An 18,996-nucleotide genomic window follows, 5' to 3' on the forward strand; every position below is an offset into this window, starting at 1 on the left:
CAAATGAACAAACAAAAAAGCAGAAACAAACCTATAAATCGAGAGAAGAAACTGATGGTTGTCAGAGGGAGGTGAGTAGAGGCATGGGCAAAATGGGTGAAGGGGAGTGGGAGATACAGGCTTCCAGTTATGGAATGAATAAGTCACAGGAATGAAAGGTACAGCATAGGGAATACAGCCAACGGTATTATAATAGTGTTATATGGAAAAAATACACATAGGGAAGATAATAAGGATAGCATAGATGAGGCTCCACAGTTTTTATGGCACAGACTACTTAGGAAATTCAGTTAGAGCATTTAGAAACTATAAAAAAAATATTTTCAGAGCAACTTCTAGAGAATTACAAGCATTAGCCTTTTCAACTCACAGAAAATTCCATTTGTTATGCCCTGCAGTCAAATAAACTTGGTTTTATACAGATCTTGGTTTTTTTTTTTTTAATGTAAACATTATAAATACAAAAATAAAGAAAGTGAAGAACACCTGAAATTTCAGTAAAGATCATTACCACTAACATTTTGGAAATGAAATGAGTTTTCTTGTTTTCAAAGAACTACCCTCTTCCTCTATCTAACTCAAGTGTGGTATTAGGAGTCTCCACCTCTTGGCCACGGGGACTTCCATCACAGACACACCTAGAACACTGAGACTCCCTCTCAATGTTCTAGATCATATGATTCCCAGGCTAAAATGATACCAGAGAAAACAGGGAGGGGCTCTGGATTCTTATTCCACATCTTTCTCCGTCTTTGCTATTGACATTCAGCTCCCAAAGGCACTGCTAAGAACTGGACCTCAAGTGCCCCCATGCTCTCAGTGCTCAGAGATGCCCTTCTCAGTCCATCCTGCTGGTGACTCCCTGACCCCAGACTATCGGGGACCATACAGAGCAGCCACATTCTATGTCCAGTCGCCACAGACTTGCTGAATCTTGCGCTTATTGTTCCCTTACTTTGTGTTTTTTCCATCTGTGTATACATGTATATATGAATATATATATGAATATATGTATATATGAATATACATATTTGTGAACAATGCATTTTAGTGCCACTCCATCCCACCCTTAACTTTTCTCACTTCATTTCTTTCCTCTGTAAATTGGGAAGTTATACTCTATTCTTTTAGTAGTTTCTCTAGCTATTTTGATAGTTAAGCTTTAAAAGTCTAAAGTTAGTTAATTACTTATATCACTCTTTGTAAGTGAAAAAGTCAGGTTTTTTTTTTTTTTTTCCTCTTCTGATGTAAGGAAAAACCCAGTTCTTCCCCACTGTGTTTTTATCCTGCTTGTCTCCTTTGCTTCTCACACAGAACACTTCACCTCTGTTACTTCTGGTCACCAAATGTGTGGAATTTCCCCCCCCACAACAACATCAGCTAAATTTAACTCAATTCTGTCACTATTTACCCAGAGATAGCATCAGATCCCACAGGATAGAGCTCAGTCCCACAAAACTGCTCTCCCCCACATGCACATATTTCAGACACCAGTCACAAGCCCAAGTTATCACTTGTGCTTCTGACCAACAAGCTACAGATCAGAGGTTCCAACACCCCTCTCTCCTTTGGGTTTAATTTGCTAGAGTGGCTAATAGAACCCAGGGAAACACATTTACCCGTTTATTAAAAGCTATGATAAAGGAGGTAGATGAACAGCCAGAGGAAGAGATACGTACGGCAAAACGTGGGAGTGTCCAGGTACAGAAGCTTCTCCTCCCCATGGAGTCCGGCTGCATCCCCCTACTGGTGTGGATGTCTTTGCCCATCTAGAAGCTCCTTGAACCCCCTACCGTTGGGATTTTATGAAGGCTTCTTCATGAGGGCGTGATCAATTATTAACTCTATTTCGAGCCCCTCTCCCATCTCCAGAGATGGCAGGTGGGGTTAAAATCCCAAGCTTATAATTATGGTTTGACCTTTTGGATGACCAGCCCCCATCCTAAAGCTATCCAGGACCCCCACCCCACCCCACCCCCAAGTTGTCTAAGTAGAACAAAATATGTTCCCAGTGCTCTTATCACTTAGGAATTTACAAGAGTTTTAGAAGCTCTGTCAGGGCCAAGGTCAAAGACCAAATTATTAGAACAAGTGGTGTTCCTAGTATTCTTATAACTTAGGGAATTACAAAGGTCTTAGAAGCTCTGTGCCAGGAGCTGGGAACAGAGACAAATGTATGCATATTCTCTTTATTTCACATTTTCTCCAAATAATGAAAGTCTTTAAATACTTGGACATCAACCCTTCAAAACTATATGCTTAAGGTGTCCAATATTTTACTGCATTTTTCTTTTAACTCCATAAACTTGGCGTTATCGCTGTTTAACACATTTTTTCTTTTCATTTATCTTATATTTACTAGTATGTTTGCTTATGATTTCTTTTTTATATCATACCCTTCTGATCATTTTGCTTTAGAATTTCCCTTGGTAAGGGATTATTGATGGTTAAGTCTTTTTATTTTTGTTTAATTGAGAAATTCTCTTTGACTCTCATTTTTGAACAGTAGATCTTTATTTGCATATTTTCATTTAGCATGGTGATATTATTCCACAAGTTACATTGTTGCTGTTGAGACCTCAGTTCATTGGTTGTCAGTCTAAGTGCTGATCTTTAGAGGCAATCTTGCTTTTCTCACTGAGTGCTTTTAAATTTACCTTTGTGGGCCCTGTAGTTTTGCTGGGACTTACCTAGGTATGGATTTGTCTTTATTTGTTCTCCCTAAGATTCATTGAATTTCCTGAATTTGAACTTTGGTGTTTCCACAATTTTGAAGAATTCAGTACCTATTCTCATTGAGTATTGCTTCTTTTCTGTTCTATAATCTTCTGGAACTCCTATTAGATATGTACAAGACTTTGTCTACCTTCTAGGTCTCTTAACTGTGCTTTTAAATGTCCTGTTTGACACTCTATGTGGTGCTGGGTAATTTCTTCCACTCTATCTTCTGGGACACTAATTTCTCCCCAGCTGTGTCTAATCTTCCATTTAACCCACCCACTGAGTTTTTAATATTAACTATTATATGGCTCATTTTAGAAATCCGTTTGCTCTTTTTCAAGTCTGTTTGGTTGCTCTTAAAAACCTCTTCTTCCTTTCTCCTATTTCCAAACTTCTCTTATATTTACCTACACCTGTTCAATGTGTCGCTCGCTGTACAGTTTGTGCCTGATAGTTCTGATACCTAGACACTTTGCCAGTTTGTATCTGCTGGCTCTTGCTTCTAGTGCCTTACTTCCTTTATTTTTGACTCCTAGCTCATTTTCTTTGGAACGTTACCCCTAAGAATTCTTGGAGCCTTGGGTTGAACTTGCATGTTCTCAGAGAGGATCTGCACTAGCTCCTGTCAGTTGCCTGGTGCCTCTGCCGGCTGGAAGTTTCTTGGACTATGACAGATAATGAGAACACCCATCGAAGAGCCCTAAAGGTTTGGCAAATTCTCAGGGGAGGATTTTCCAGTCAGTGGAAATGGACCCTCATTCAGCATCGAGAAGGTCGAGGGCAAATTTCCTTGCTCTCCTCTCCCGTGCAACAGGGCTTGGTTCTTATGCATCCTTACAATAAAAGTGTAGCCTTAGCAGCCCCGAGTATAGCCCTTCCTTTATCTTTTCCCCCTTTCCCTATAGAACCCCCTAAAAGAGAAGATCCAGGTCCGCAGGGATGGCAGATACCCAGAGCGAAAACTGTTTCAGTCCTTATTTATCTCACAGGGTCCTACTTTAATTTCTCTTTAACCTCTACAAACTCCTTGTTTTACAATTTGTTTAATGTTTATTTATTTTGAGAGAGAGTGAGAGAGCAAGCAGGGAAGGGCAGAAAGAGGGAGAGAGGATCCCAAGCAGGCTCTGTGTGGTCAGCACAGAGCCTGACGTGGGCTTGAACTCATGAACTGTGAGATCATGACCTGAGCCAAAATCAGCAGTGGGACGCTTAACTGACTGAGCCTTCAGGCACCCCTACAAACTCCTTATTTTTATCCCAGCTCCACAGTATATTTAAAGAGCTTTAAATTTTTTTTTAATCCAACATTTTTAGTTGTTTTTAACAGAAAAAATTTCAGGCTATCTATTCCACAGTAAGTGCTGGTAACTAAAGTTTTGTTAGTATTTTTTCCTCATACATGTCCTCCTTTTAAGTACACAGAATTTTATATTACTTAACAATAACGCATCCTTTATTATCCTTTGTTATCCTATGTTTTCTTGACCCACTTAGAAGCACTCATCCACACTTGTTCCAAGATTACAAAAATGTTTAAATATGTGTTCTTCAAGTATCCTTATTGTTTTTTTTCCCCATAAAAACATCTGATTCCTTTGCAATTTGTTGGGATGTAAATAATGAGGTTGAAGACACAGCCTTTTTTTTTTTTTAAACAAATGGCTAGCCAGTTACCCTAATGGCTAAACAAATGGTTAGCCAGTTACCCTAACACCTTTTATTAAATAATCATTTTCCCTAATGATTAGAAATATTACCCTTTTCATAAACTACATTCCTGAGTAGCATTCCCATTTCTTCCTGTGTGGATTTCTAGGCTCTCTTTTCTTTTTAACTGATCCTTCTGTTCTTGCACAAGTGTTAATTTGTTTCAATTAGTGAAGTTTTATAACCAATTGTAATGTCTGCTAAATTGAGAGCTCTGTCATCACTTTTGCTTTAAATTTTTTTCCCCAGAATTATCTTGACTGCATTCTTGAGTATTTTTTTCTTGCAGATGAAACTTAGAATTATTCCATCGAATTTCCCAATACACCTGTTAAAATTTTGGCTAGGGTATGCATAGTTATTTCCATACTCCCCTTTACATTATTTTACAAATGGTATCATTAAAATATGGCTGTTGTTTCCTTCTGGGAGCAGTCAGAAAACAGATGGCACCTGTAAAGGGTTTCATTGAAGAGAGGTTAATGAAGAAACTCCTTCCAGAGGTACAGGCAGGTATGAAGAAAAGAGCAGGGGGTGGGGAAATACCCAGGGACAAACAATGGGAAGTCATTAGCATCCCCAAATCTGCAGGGGCAAAGGGAGAGACCCTGTGACTGGAGCCCCCAAGAAAGGCCATCTGGCAGAACACAGCTACTATCCACATCCCGGCAAGGAAGGAGGGAGTAGAAAGGGGACAGGGGAACAGGTCCTCTGAGCTGCTGATGCCTTCCTTTGGATGAACCCAATAGGAACCCAGAGAACAAGGAGCTTTGGTGAAATGGTTTATAAAGGTCAGCCTCCCGCAGCACAGACAAGGGTGGAAAATGGATCTGGAGGGGTAAATGGCAAATGACTAGCACAGCTCAATTTACGGCCTAGTAGCTTTTACACTTACCACACTATAGTGTTGTTAAAATTTGAAATGTATTCACAGAGAAACTCTATTGAAAGTCATTCCAGAGAAATAACTGACTCATTATCCTGTAGCCAGATGACTTTGTGAAAATCAGATGCATTGTTACCTGAATTGGTAACAGTTGTTTTTCACTTGAAGTATGACATGTTCCAGGCTGCAAACCTTCCTTGTCAGATGGTGAAGCTGAAATTTTTCTGGTGACAGAGAACAGCCGCAAGCCGATTGCCGGTCTCTTCCACCCCTTCACTCTGCAGACACAGAGCCTTATAGCCCATCCATTACGGGATGATCTCTCATTAGCTTCAACTTTGAAACGCAATTTTCTACTTCCTGATTGTAAAATCCCCAAAGATGCCTCAGAAGTTTTTATTTTTTCTTTCAAGAAATGCGGAACGGTAAATCTTTCCACAAAGAAAATCCACAGAAACTAATAAACAGTTGTGTGAATTCAAGAGCACTTGGAAAGAGTGCAGAAATCAGCAGGTAAGAACAAATTGGACCCTTTCCAGGAAAGGTTATTTGGGATCATTGCTCTCCTCCTTCTGCTAATTTCTCTGCTGGCCTAACCACATGAAATCTGTAGTCAAATGCCTTTGACTCAGAGAGTGGGAAGTGAAAAACCCAGAGAAATCAGCCTTTGCAGTGCTCTAGTGGGTAGGCATTTTCCCTCCTGATTTTACCTAGGACCAAGGGGGAGTCCGAGTCTTTGTTCTAAAGAACAGACAAAGCACACTCTTCCTGGAACACAAGGGCATGAGAATGCAGAGAAAACTAGCTTTTAATAGAAGGACAGATGTGGGCTGCAGTGAACTCTCAGTCTGGCGTTACCACCCGTTACCTCCCCTATTATATGCCAACAGGGTGGTATTAACCACGAGCCATTGTTTTCCATGGCAAACAATGGCCTTCAGTCCTGATAATGTGCTTTGGCATCAGGGCGTCAAAGCCAAGGCAGAGAATGCCCCTGTGCTGCCCCTGGCTGCTCTGATAAATCACCCATCAATAGAGTCTCAGAGACTCTAGCAAATGAACAGATTATTGAATTTTTTCAGGTCATTTGAAGTATGGGAACCTGCCTAGGATAAAGAAAGCAAATAGGTCTGTCTCTTTTCTGTGTCACCTTCTTTGTGATGCAGTTTCTTAAATACAACAGGGCAATGCCAACCTTAAGACCTGGCTAATTTTAGTACATCATTTCTGGTTAACGCACAGTGCTATAGATAGAAGTGTTAATAATTCCAGAAACAGAATTGTTTCTTGTTTGCTTTCTAGAGATGGATTTGTCTGGGTCTGATTTCACTTTTTTTTCTTAAAAGTCTCGTTTGCCTCCCATGACCCTCTGCTATCCTGGGTCACTTTCAAATTCTTTCCTTCTTCCCCTCAATGTCTAAATGGAGATCATCTCCAAGGTCTACCCTTGGGTACTGTGCCTTCCCTCTGTTCACTCTCTCAGCCTTTCACCAAAGTCTGCATGCACAGCAAGAATCCCTCATCTGGGCCCTAAATTCTCTCTCACCTTTTGGATACCCCATTCTTATTCCTCCACATACCTTCCGCTGCACATGTGGGAGCTCGCTTGTCCATTTTCCCCTAACACCAAAGCTTTTCCTCCTCTTCACATCCCAGTTTCTTTCCTACCACCCCTGTACCCAGGATAAACACAAAATTAATTTGCATTTTCCTCATCTCTTTACATTCAATCTTTTCAGGTGAAACTCTTACTTCTTACCTAGATTAATGTAAAAGACTCCTAAGTGCTCCTCTCTGTATCTTTAATCTTTTCTGATTCACTTCATCAGATTAATGCTGCCAGATTAATGATGCTAAAGAACTACTTAATCACATACCTTCTTTTTCCAAAGATTTGCTATGGCTCCCTATTACTGTCTGGAAAGTTATTGACTCCACACTTAGCAATAAGGGTGCTGACCAACCTCCATTTTTTTGTTTGTTTGTTTTTGTTTTTGTTTTTTAGAAAGAGAGAAAGAGAGCACTCACATGCTTGTGTGTGAGCAGGGGAGGGGTAGAGGAAGAAGAGAGAATGTTAAGCAGGCTCCACACTCACCATGGAGCCCAACATGGGACTAGATCTCATGACCTTGAGATCATGACCCGAGCCGAAATTAAGGGTCGGACCCTTAGCCAACCGAGCAAGCCCCCTCGTGCCCCCCTCCAATTACCCTTAGCTCTCTCATTATTCCCTGAACCAGGGGCCAGTAAATTGTAAACCATGAGCCAAATTTGGGTTACCAACATTTTTTGCAAATAATGTTTTGTTAGAACAAGCACACCCATGTGTTCACTTGATCTTTGTCAGCTCTCACACTTCAAAGGCAGAACTGAATAGCTGCAAGAAACCACATGACTGACAAAACCTAAGTTATTTACTATGTGGCCCTTTACTGAAGGTTAGCTGATCCCTGCCTTAGACATGTCCTTATATTAAAACCAAACTCTATTTTTTGCCACTTTCCAAATAGTAAGCTCTGAACTTCCTGTTTATACATTCTTCACTTTCCTGGAATATTTTTCCTGCCCTGTCCCTACAACTGCCTCAAAATTCTTCTCAAATGTCACCTCCCTCAGGAGAACTTTTAACCAATTGCTCTCATTCATTCATCACTGAATCATTTGTTCAGCAAAAGTCTTTATTGAACATCTAACGTCCAGGTACTGTGATAGGCCATGTGGATATTGCGGAAAACGATGGCCCTCATGAACTCGCTGTCCAAAGGCAAAGAACTACGCCCAACAGATAATCACACACCCAGGCGTGTGATTGCAAACTATAGTAAATGGTATGATGGAAAGTCAAGGTACATTGAGAGAATATGACAGGGGACTTGATTTAAATCAAAGAATCGAGAGTCTTTAAGGCTGAGATAGAAATGGCGAGCAAGCAAAGAATTGGGGGTGAGAAAATTCCATGCTCAAGGAGCAACTGAGGACACAGCTGTGGGGCAGAGCAGAGCTTGGCACATCTGAAGAACTGATCCTGGGCTCATGTGGCTGGTCCAGAAAGCAAGGAGGAATGTGGATGTGCGCACAGGTGTACAAGGCTGGGAGGAAGACAGGCACCTAATCAGGAGGAGCTTTGGAGGTGATTCTAAGAGTCTGATTTTATTTTGTTTTGAGCCTGAAGTACATGTTCAGTTTTGTTTTGTCTTAAACTTGTTTTGGCTCCTGTGTAGAAAACAGACTGGAGGTGAATGGCAAAGTGCACCCTCTATCATCTCGGTCCCTCTGTATTTTGTCAATACTCTTATGAGCTCCATCACCTTCTACCTGTGTTATAGTTATTTGTATAATATTGAACATTTCAGTCATGCATGAACATGCCCTATTTCCCTGCTAGATGGTAGCTTACTAGATGTCTAGATCCTGGACTCTTATCAATTTTAGAATCTTCTGCATGGCCCATTGCACAAAGTAAACATGACGAATTAAGTTGAATTAGTTGTTCAGATTGCCCTGATTCACAAACTTCCACATCTCTTTGACCAATAATATTTAGGCTCAGCTTTATTCATTACTCTCATTGGAGAGAAATTGAATGTCCCCTGGGTATCTTTAGAGGCAGAAGCAGGACTTATAGGGGGAAAGTTACAGTCAGTTTGAACACAATATTGGGCACAACATGAAGTCTATATTTTATGAAATTAGAGTTTAGTGAAGATGGAATCACCTGTCCTGTGAGGGAAGGAGTTGCAGATCATTACAAGTTTGAGTTGTGATGGCCAGAGATGCTATGAATGATATTGTGGGTTGAATGATGGCTCCCCTAAAGAGAGACTTATGTCCTCACCCCAAAAACATGTGAATAAGACCTTATTTAGAAAAGGATCTCTGCAGATATAATTAAGGATCCCAAGACGAGGTCTTCTTGGATTATGTGGGTGGCCCTGAATCTAATATAAATCTACATAAAGGACAAAAGGTGAGAAGACACGAACACAGTGAAAAAGTAACATGAAGACCGAGGCAGAGATTGCAGCTGTCCTGCCGTGTGCCAGGGAGCACCTGGAGCCACCAGAAACAGGGAGAGGCGATGAGAGATTCTCCTATAGAGACCTTGGAGTAAGCATGGCCACGCCAACACCTTGATTTTGGACTTTTGGCCCCAAGATCTCTGAGAGAATAAATGTCTGGGTTTTTTATTTTGACATTTATTTATTTTTGAAAGGGAGAGAGAGAGCAAGGGAGGGGCAGAGACAGAGGGAGACACAGAATCCAAAGCAGGCTCCAGGCTCTAAGCTGTCAGCACAGAGCGCAACGCGAGGCTCGAACTCACGAACTGCGAGATCATGACCCAAGCGAAGCCAGATGCTTAACCGACTGAGCCACCCAGGCACCCCATAAATGTCTGTTGTTTTTAAGTGTGTGGCAATTTCTTACAGCAGCAATAGGAAACTAACACAGATGGGATTCCTGTATGGGGAAATAAGTTGGCCGAGATCCATGTTTTTTAAGCAGTTTTTTTAAGGTTTAAATCCCTCAGACTCCATAGTTCAAATGGAAGATTACTGATAAAACACACAAATTTCTCCTGCTCTTGTTGGAGGGAGTGGCCAGAGTCTTGCCTACTTGCCCTTCCCTCCATCCTGAGGTCTATGAGGAGCTAGATGACGTGGAAAGTCCGGTCCAATTGTCATTCAATGGGTCCGTTTTTTGTGTGACAAGAGAAAACAGAGTCCAGGAAACATGGCTGTGTTAAGCTGTTTCCCCAAAAGCTGACGCTGAGTTTATCTGAAACACTGGCAGGGAGAGAGGGAGTGAGACAGGGAAGTGAAGACAGGGTGTGTTAATAAGCAGGTTACTTCTGTGGGTGACTAAGTTAAATCCTGTGAGGGCCAATGGGAGGTGGTGTAGAATATGCCTCAGAAAGGCAGAAAGGTTCTGAGAGGCAAGGAGGATGGGATACTGATCCGCTTATTACAATTCATCACTGGTTAGGGCTGCTCCGAGGGTGGTTGGTAATGACCCCGTGTTTCTGACCTACCCTACTCTCAGGCTGAGCATGCACATGGCCAGTGGATACTCTTAGAGCCCTGAGTGCTGGCAACAGGAGGCCACTCCCATGTATTGGAAAGGTGTGAAGTGACTGCACATGACCGGGGCTCTGCTGGCATGTCTGGGAAGTACTCTGGTTGGCTGCAGATACCCTAACGACCAACACCGTGTAAGAGCGGGTACACTGTCCATGAGGAGATGGGCTGAAAAAGCCCTGTGTTTCCCGCCCCCCACCCTCCATTGTTAATCTAAATCCTGGAATGGAAACGATACTCCACAGTGTGCTTCTGTCCATCTAGTCAATTAACTATCTGCGTAAATAAATCAGAGGACAACCGAGCATTTGCAGAACACTAGTGACACATAAAACATATGGGTATAGGAAGGAAAGGAACAGAAAATGTTAATTATCCAAATAAATTGACCATATTTGTTTTAAATAAGTTCTCAGGAAAAAGAACTAGGGACCATGTTCCTAATATTTAATGGAGGGTGTTAAGGACAAGAAGCCCTTAAATTAAAAGAGAAATGGGCATGCTTCTTAGGCTCAGTGGTGGGATACCAAAGACACAAACAGCAAACAATGCTGAGCAGATGACATGTGCCAAGAGGACAGCCTTGTTGGCAGAGTCCAGGTGTCACGGAGCACTTGGAAACCTCACACAGCCCAGAATATCAGAGGGAGCATTGTGTGGTGGTTATAAGCAGGTAGCTGAGTCCTGTCAGACCTGGGACAGAGTCCCAGCCCCACCCCTTACTGGTTGTTTGGCCTTGAACAAATGACATTTCCTCTTGCGTAACAACAGGGGCAGCCTAAATCCCAATGAGGCCACAGGAAGGACACATTGAGACTAATGCCTATGTGGCCAGTGCTCCAAACATCATTTTATTCACCTGTGTTGTATGCAAGGCGCTCAAGCCTTTGGCTTCTGTGTCACTAAGGGACACACAACCAAGGGAACAAGCAGAGAGAATGAGATTTTAAGCTTCCCACTCCTGCAAGGACACAGGGCAGGGATAAAGACTTTAAGTTACTGCACGATTCTATCAAGAGAGTCAAACCTGGGGTGTACCAGTTGGTTGAAAGCACGTTACACAGAAGCTTAAGAGCCAGGGTAAAATCTGTATCTGTGGAAAAGGGGAGTAACCTCGTGCCAAGGAACGGGACTTCCTAAAAGGCCCAGAATTTCCTTGAGCTAAGGGGGAGATGTGTGGTTTCTGGTGCCCAGGCTCCTGTTGGCAGCTTCTGACTTTCCTGCCAGCCTTGCTTCGCCTCCTTAACCTTGTCCCTTTTGGCTTTCCCTAAAGCATCCACGTTTCCTACTAACTTTGCAAAAATGCCCCCACTCTGAACCCTTCTCTCCAACCCACCAACTGTTCCTAAGTATGTTAAGCAGATGTAGTGGAATTAACAAAATCTATTTATAGGATTTTTTTCTTGAAGAACTTGAAGATAAAATTTGAGTGATGCAGAAGTCCTCCTGGAGCTATTTTGGTACCTGCAGAAAGGTAGATTAGAAGGATGACTGTCATCTGATGAACGGTAGGAATCGTCTTCAGGCTAAGAGCCTGAGTTTCAGCACAAGCGGGGCTGCCAAGCCACTGGCAGCCAAGGCAAATTGCTGACACTTGCTGTGCCTCAGTTTTCCCATATGCAAAGTGGAGATAAAAATATACCTCCCCATCGGGGATGTTCTAAGGATTAACAAAACAATATCAGTGAAGCACTTTGTGGTGTTACATACCCCAAAAGGTATTACCATTATAAAAATGCACAATGTAAAACTCTATTTTTTACTTTGTGACTTTGATGGCATGAACAAACTTTACCCTCCAGCTTTTTAATATGATTATAAGCCCTTTACAAGAATACAGCTTTCACTCTGCACAGCAGGATACATAATATTTCTTATAAATTTAATTTAGAAAACGGCAGGAAAATAATGTTAAGGATTTGCCTTAAACCCACGAAAGCAAGGCAATTCCATTAATATTGCCACTCTATCTTTAACTCGACACATTGTGCTTTAAGATGACAGTCTTTTAAGATCCCTGCTTTTCTTTGGAACAATAAAGGTAAACTTGAGATACAGAACACACTGTCTCTGCATTTTTTCCCCTAATGCTGCCTACTCAGATCCCTAACAAACCCCTTAATGTTTCTTTCTTCTTTTGAAGTAGTCGTCTGAAAAGTTTTGAGGTAAGTTTCATGTTGACGTCCATTGATGGATGCTCTTCCCTTAGCGTTCTGCTGTTCACCTAGAACTTCTGAACGCCTGCAGTCACAGGCGATGCGTACGCCATAAGGGAACATGGAACTAGAAAGCTTTTAGCTTGTGGTTAAAGAGAAGAAGATCCCCCCTTCTAGGACTGAAAAAAAAAAAAAAAAGATTCACTACTTTGGACAAACTGTCCCTGCTGGGAGGGTCCCTGCATCTCCATATACAGGTCCCTTCTGAGGTGTTCTCTATGACTACTGTAATAAATTATCACAAGTTTAGTGGTTTAAAACAGCACACATTTATTATCTCACACTTCTGTAGATTACAAGCCCAACATGGGTCTCACTGGGCTAAAATCGAGGTATCGCAGGGCTGTGCTCCTTTTGGGGGCTAGAGGGGAGAATCTGTCCTTGACTTTCCCTGCACTTCTTGCCTCATAGCCCTTTTCCTCCCTTTTCAAAGCCAGCAATGATACAAGAAGGACTTGCCCTGCTATCACTGACATATCCTGCTTCCTTCTTCTACATTTAAGGATCTTTGTGATGACATTTGGCTCACCCAGTCATCCAGGAGAATCTCACCCACCTCCAGGTGATCAATATACTACCGTAATTCTCCTTTACCATGTCATTTAACGTATTCACAGTTCCCAGGGATTAGACATAGACATCTTTGAAGGCAGCAGCTGTTATTCTGCCTGCCTCAGGATGCACATATACTCCCCAACTTTTGCCGCAACGAACAGCCTGGGTCCCACCAACTCCAGCGATAGTGTGATGGGATGTTGTTCCTGGTGTTGGAAAGCATGCTGGACCATCGACCTTCCCTACCCCTCAAGTTTCTTGTTCCATTAGCAATGACTTTTTCCTTATCAGGCCTCATACTCCCCAAGTCTGTCTCCACTCTATTTGTGGATGAGAAGCTCATCAAATCCATGTCAGTCAGTGCCAACCTGAGCATCTCATGTAGACAACAGTTACCTTCCTACAGTGATCTGAATGCATTTCGAATGTTCTAAATACTGAACAGCTAAAGCTGAATCCTCATTATAGACCTCTGCCCTACATTTGTTGAAACTGCAACTGATTTGTGTTTTTGTGACCTTGACTGAAGCCACGTCTGGCCACAGTTAAATTCGACAATGAGTGATATTTGTATTATCACACACCTACATGGCACTATGGTAAGCCCTTTGCATATGGGGAATCATTTATCTTTTGGATGTATATATCCTCAGAGAAACAACATAACTTACCCAGGTCACACAGTTTCATTAACTTAAACCCAGATTATCCTGATTCTAGAATCATGTTGTCCCCTCACCTGGGCACCTGCTACTCATAGGTACCAAGTGCCCTCAGACATCTCAAGACACTCAATTCCTCCTTCAGTGCTCTTTCTCATCCTTACCCTTATCCTTGCATGGAATCTGTCTTAGGACAGACTCCTTGGTTGGATACGAGTGGTTAATTATTCTAGGAATTCCTTATCCTTGGAGAGAAGCCCCAAGGAGCAACAGAGAGGGATGGGAGTTCCCATGCCCTGACACTCTGACAAGAAGACACCTTTGGTCATCAGGGGTCCTTGAATCATTCCACAGGGCAGCTGTCTATGTTTCCGCCACAGTTCATCCTATGTGGAAGCAAATGAAGCCAAAAGCATCCCCTCTGTGAGATTCTATAGTATTCAAGGAGGGAAGTGAGTTAGACTGACTGGCAACCAAAGATTAATTGGGTCTGTGTGGGTAAGTGGTTGATGGGACAAGGTCAGCCTCTGCTCTGTGTCAGCTTGAAAGAGGATGTTGGGAGTGGAGTCAGAAGGCTGTGAAGGGCAGCCTCAGGGTCAGAATGACAGCAGCTCGGGGAAGGCTCTGGGCTGTGAAGTAAAACAACCACAAGTGTAAATGACCCGGGGCTCTGATGATGTGCAGCAGAGATGTTCGTGCTTTTAGACTGACATTCAAATGACTGAAATATCACCCGCCTCAGCGGCCTGATCTACACCAAGGGAAAGTGAACTCAGATCATCAACCAAGGGTTTACCGTTTACTAAACAGAGTGTTAAAAGGTTTCTCAGTCCCTAAGGTCTAAGGCCTTTGTGATAATGTCACAGTAAGGTACAGTTAATGCACCGCATGGGTGGCCCGTTTAAAATATTTACCTCCAAATGAGCCTATTAAATTTCTAAAAATATTAAGTCTCTAACAGATATAGCTCTTCCCCCCAAAGACAGATTAAAAGAAAAACACATCAAATGCATAGGCGGGCATCACTCCTGATGCATTTGAAGCTCGGCACTGTAAAACGGCCCTCGCTATTTCTTATTCTATGTGGATATTCATCTTCCAGGGAGGATATGGGGGAGGGTGGTAAAAGAAAAAAAGGAAATTTTAAGTAGTGGAAGAATTATCATGTAGAAGAACGTTACATTCCAAGCACACAACTCCACGTGGCACAACCGGGACCAGCTGTCTGGAACAACCTGGTGGGCACTCTCCTGGGGGTAAGCCTCCTTTGTGCAGCCCCTGGTCCAGCGCCTGCATTTCAGCCTTCCAGACCCTACATCTCACTCTTTGGTTTTGGTTTTTTGTGTTTTTGTTTTTTTCTAGAGATCAGTAAGTTCAGGGGACTCATTCGAACTAACCAAACTGGAAACAGACTAGATATAAATCCAGGGTTCGCTGAGAAATATGGGGTGTTTTTGGCAGCCAGGATATGCAGGGGTTCCTCAGGTATATAGGAAGACAAGGTAATAATCAGTTTCCCGGTGTGATTTGCCGAGAATCACACCAAAAGAGGGGAAGGCTATTGGGGCACGGTTCATCCAGGCCACAAAGGGACTTAGTAGATTTAACCAGGCCCCTAACACAGTGCAACTAATAATGTGACAGAACTAACATGTATTTAGCACCCATACCACATCAGGCAGAGGACTAGGCAGTTTACATGCTCACCATTATTATTCCTACTTTACAGAGAAAATTGTGGCTTAGAATTGATAACTTGTGCTAGATCACATAAACTACAGAGTGATAGATTTGAGGTTACACCCAGGTCTGTCTGACTCCAAGCCCAGATGCTTAACCGCCATTATATACTTCCTCTGCACTCACTGGAATGCTCAGATTCTCAGATTTACTGCCTCTTCCCTGACAGTGTTGGAAAAACACTGCCAAATCCTCGCTTTCTGACTCCTCTTTGTTTAAGCTGCCACACTGACCATTCCTTTCTGTTAACATAATTTTTCTCCTGTCTTCCCTCTTCTAATTCATGCTTTACACCACAGCCACAGTGATCTTTCTAAAACACAAATCTGATCCTATCACTCCCCTGCTTAAAACTCTTAATTGGGTTCCAGAGGATAAAGCGCAAACACTGATGCTTGGATTTCAGACTTCTTGGTGCTCTGTCTGCTGCTCGCCTCTCCATCTTCACCTTTCCACCCTCTTCCCCACCCCACTTTATATACCTGCCATATTTAACTTTCTGTTCTTGGAGTCTCAGTCTTAAACTCAGTCTATTCCTCTCACAATCTCTCAGGCTCTTGTACTTCTTCCTGCTTGGCCAACATCTTTCCAGCTTTTTCTTCTTCTTCTTCTTCTTCTTCTTCTTCTTCTTCTTCTTCTTCTTCTTCTCAATTTTTCTCTCTCCAGCTCCACCCCCTACTCCTTTTCTGGCTGACATCATTCATCCATTCATTGCACAGATATTTGTTGAGCATCCAATATGCTGTCATGCATGGTTTCAGGAACCATAGTTACACAACAGACCAGATAAACACGGAGCTTCCACTTTAGTGGTGGTAGACAAACCATCCAATAAGCTAATAGAGAAGGAAACCCCCAGGTTGTGGTAAGTGGTATGTGGAGTTGCTAGTGATATGATGGTGAAGGGAGAGAACAAGTGTTGAGGATGTGACTCTATGTGGTGGTCTGAATGATGAGGGAATCATCTATATAAAGATAAGAACGAGCCTGTACAAAGGCTCAAGTTTGGGATGTAAGTTGGTGAATTTAAAGCACACTAAGGCCAGTATGGCTTGAGGTGAGCCATAATGGGAGAGGTTGAGCTTGGAGAAAAAGACAGAGGCTAGCTCATATGTGCCTCGATAGCCCCCAAAAGAGTTTGGAATTTATTCCACATGTGGGGAAGCCACTTTACACTGGTAAGTAGCACATTCTCGTTTCATTTTGTTGTTGTTGTTGTTCTGGTTTGGTTTTGATTGAGATATAATTGACATTTAACTGGTATCTATTTTTAAAATTCACTCTGGCTGCTGAGTTGAGAATGCATGCTGTGTGTGTTGGGGTTGAAAGGAAGAGTAGAAGTAGGGAGATGGTGAGGACTCCATTGTAGTGGGTCAGGTAAGAGACAGTGGGGCTGGACAAGGATAGAGACTATGGAGGTCAGAGGAAAGGGTAGACTCATGGTGTGTTTGGATTGGCAAAGTTTGTTTCTGGATTGTGTTGGGGTTGAGAGGTTGGGGAAGAAAGAAGAATGGAGACAGACTCCCACAATTTGGTTTAGGGAACTGAAAGATGTGGTGATATCTACACAGCCAGGAAAATCTGCGGGAGAAACTGGTGAATAAGCACTATGACTTTTGTGAGCGCAGGAAAAGGTATGCGAGCAATAAATATCTGGTCTGAGTAAATTAATTCAGGTAATTATTTCAACTTCTTCCGTTTACTGTATTTGGGTTGGATAGTAGCTCCGACTCAATACCAGCACATGTGTTTATTGGCTGTGTGTTTGAACATCTTGGCTGTGTGCAGATTGTTTCATGAGACCAGTCATTTCTTGATCTATTTTGTCTCCTAGCTTTTGATTCTAATTTTACTTTTAGTAGCTGCTGAAGATCCTATAGAAGGCAGGGGCTATGCTTTGTTTTACCACCAGTACCTAGTAAAATATCTAGCACGTAGCAGATGTTCAATAATAATTTATTAAATGAATGAATTGACCAATGTCTAAAAACAATACATGGAGGCAGACTTCATCTCTATCAAACATTTTATAACAATTGGGGCATTAGGGATGCCAATTCATCATCCTCCAAATCTGAGGTTTTCACAATAGAGATGGCTTGGTGGGGTGACATATGTTCTTGCAAAGGAATATTATTTAAAGGAATGTATTATTTACAATGAAACAAAATGAAGTTTCAAACATTCCTATGACACTATTTATCATCATCTCTTTTCTTATGGGAAAACCATTTGGAAACTCCTCAATGGAAGTTTCCTCATTGGAAACTCCTTGTGTTGTAAGCTTAGATTTCCAAACCAATTCCAAGTAGCTCAGTTCTTCTGGTGTAAAGCAAAGGATAAGATAACTTCCTACCTTTCACCTACCTACTTAATGGAGACCTTGATGTGAGGACTGAGAAATGAGTGTAAAATAAACAACTCTGCCTTAGCAAGTGTTAGTTGTTATGTCATACTACCAATTTCAGTGGCATCCATATTTATCCAATCAAACTTGCCTTCTAACAAGCATTCCGTTATTCTGTAATACTAGGGCTTGAGTCATTTTGGTTGCAAGTTCTAAGGTTGATGAAATACACAAAGCAGCTGTGAGATCTGGACTCCAGAACAGCTTCTGTCTCCATTTCAATAATCAGTCTCAAGAAAGACTTGGTTATTAAACTGTCATATGCTGAGGTTTGTTTTGGTTATAAAATATGTGACAAAAACTCAATAAACACTTGAAGATGCAGAATAAGCACTCCTCTGGGTGTGACAGAAGTTTAACTTCCTTCCAAGAGTAGTTAAAGGCTTTTAACATAAAGGACTGAGATTCTAGTCTTAACAAAATCTTCCCTGGGAGCAGTTATGTCAGAATGGCTAAAAGATGCTGAAAGTCAAGCAATTGGATTACAGCTAGCCCTGGACACTTACCTATCACTTCTTTCTTTCTTTTTTAAAAAAATTTTAAAAAATTCTTATTTACTTTGAGAGAGAGAGAGAGAGAGAGAGAGCGAGTATGCACATAAGTGGGGCAGGGGCAGAGAGAGATAGAGAGGGAAACACAGAATCTGAAACAGGCTTTGAGTTGTCAACACAGAGCCCAATTCAGGACTTGAACTCGGGAATGGTGAGATCATGACCAGAGCCAAAGTCGGATTCTTAACCAACTGAGCCACCCAGGTGCCCCAAGATTTATCTATCATTTCTGAAGTTTTTATGTGTTTCCTGGAAAGAAGCCAAGATTCTCTTCTGAGTTAGAGAATGGATACCAAGACAGACTAACTGGGTAATTGGGGAATCACTTTTTTGCAGCAAAGGGAAAACAACAACAACAACAGCAAAAAGCAGGACTTAGCTTGTTTTCCCACACAGGCAAACAAAACAAACTTCAATGTAGCTTAGTCTTGATGATTTTGTCTTCCAACAAACCCCCAAACATAGATAAAGTGCTT

Source organism: Puma concolor, chromosome A1, assembly GCF_028749965.1.
Source record: "Puma concolor isolate L17-30 chromosome A1, mPumCon1.1.hap2, whole genome shotgun sequence".
NCBI lineage: Eukaryota > Metazoa > Chordata > Mammalia > Carnivora > Felidae > Puma > Puma concolor.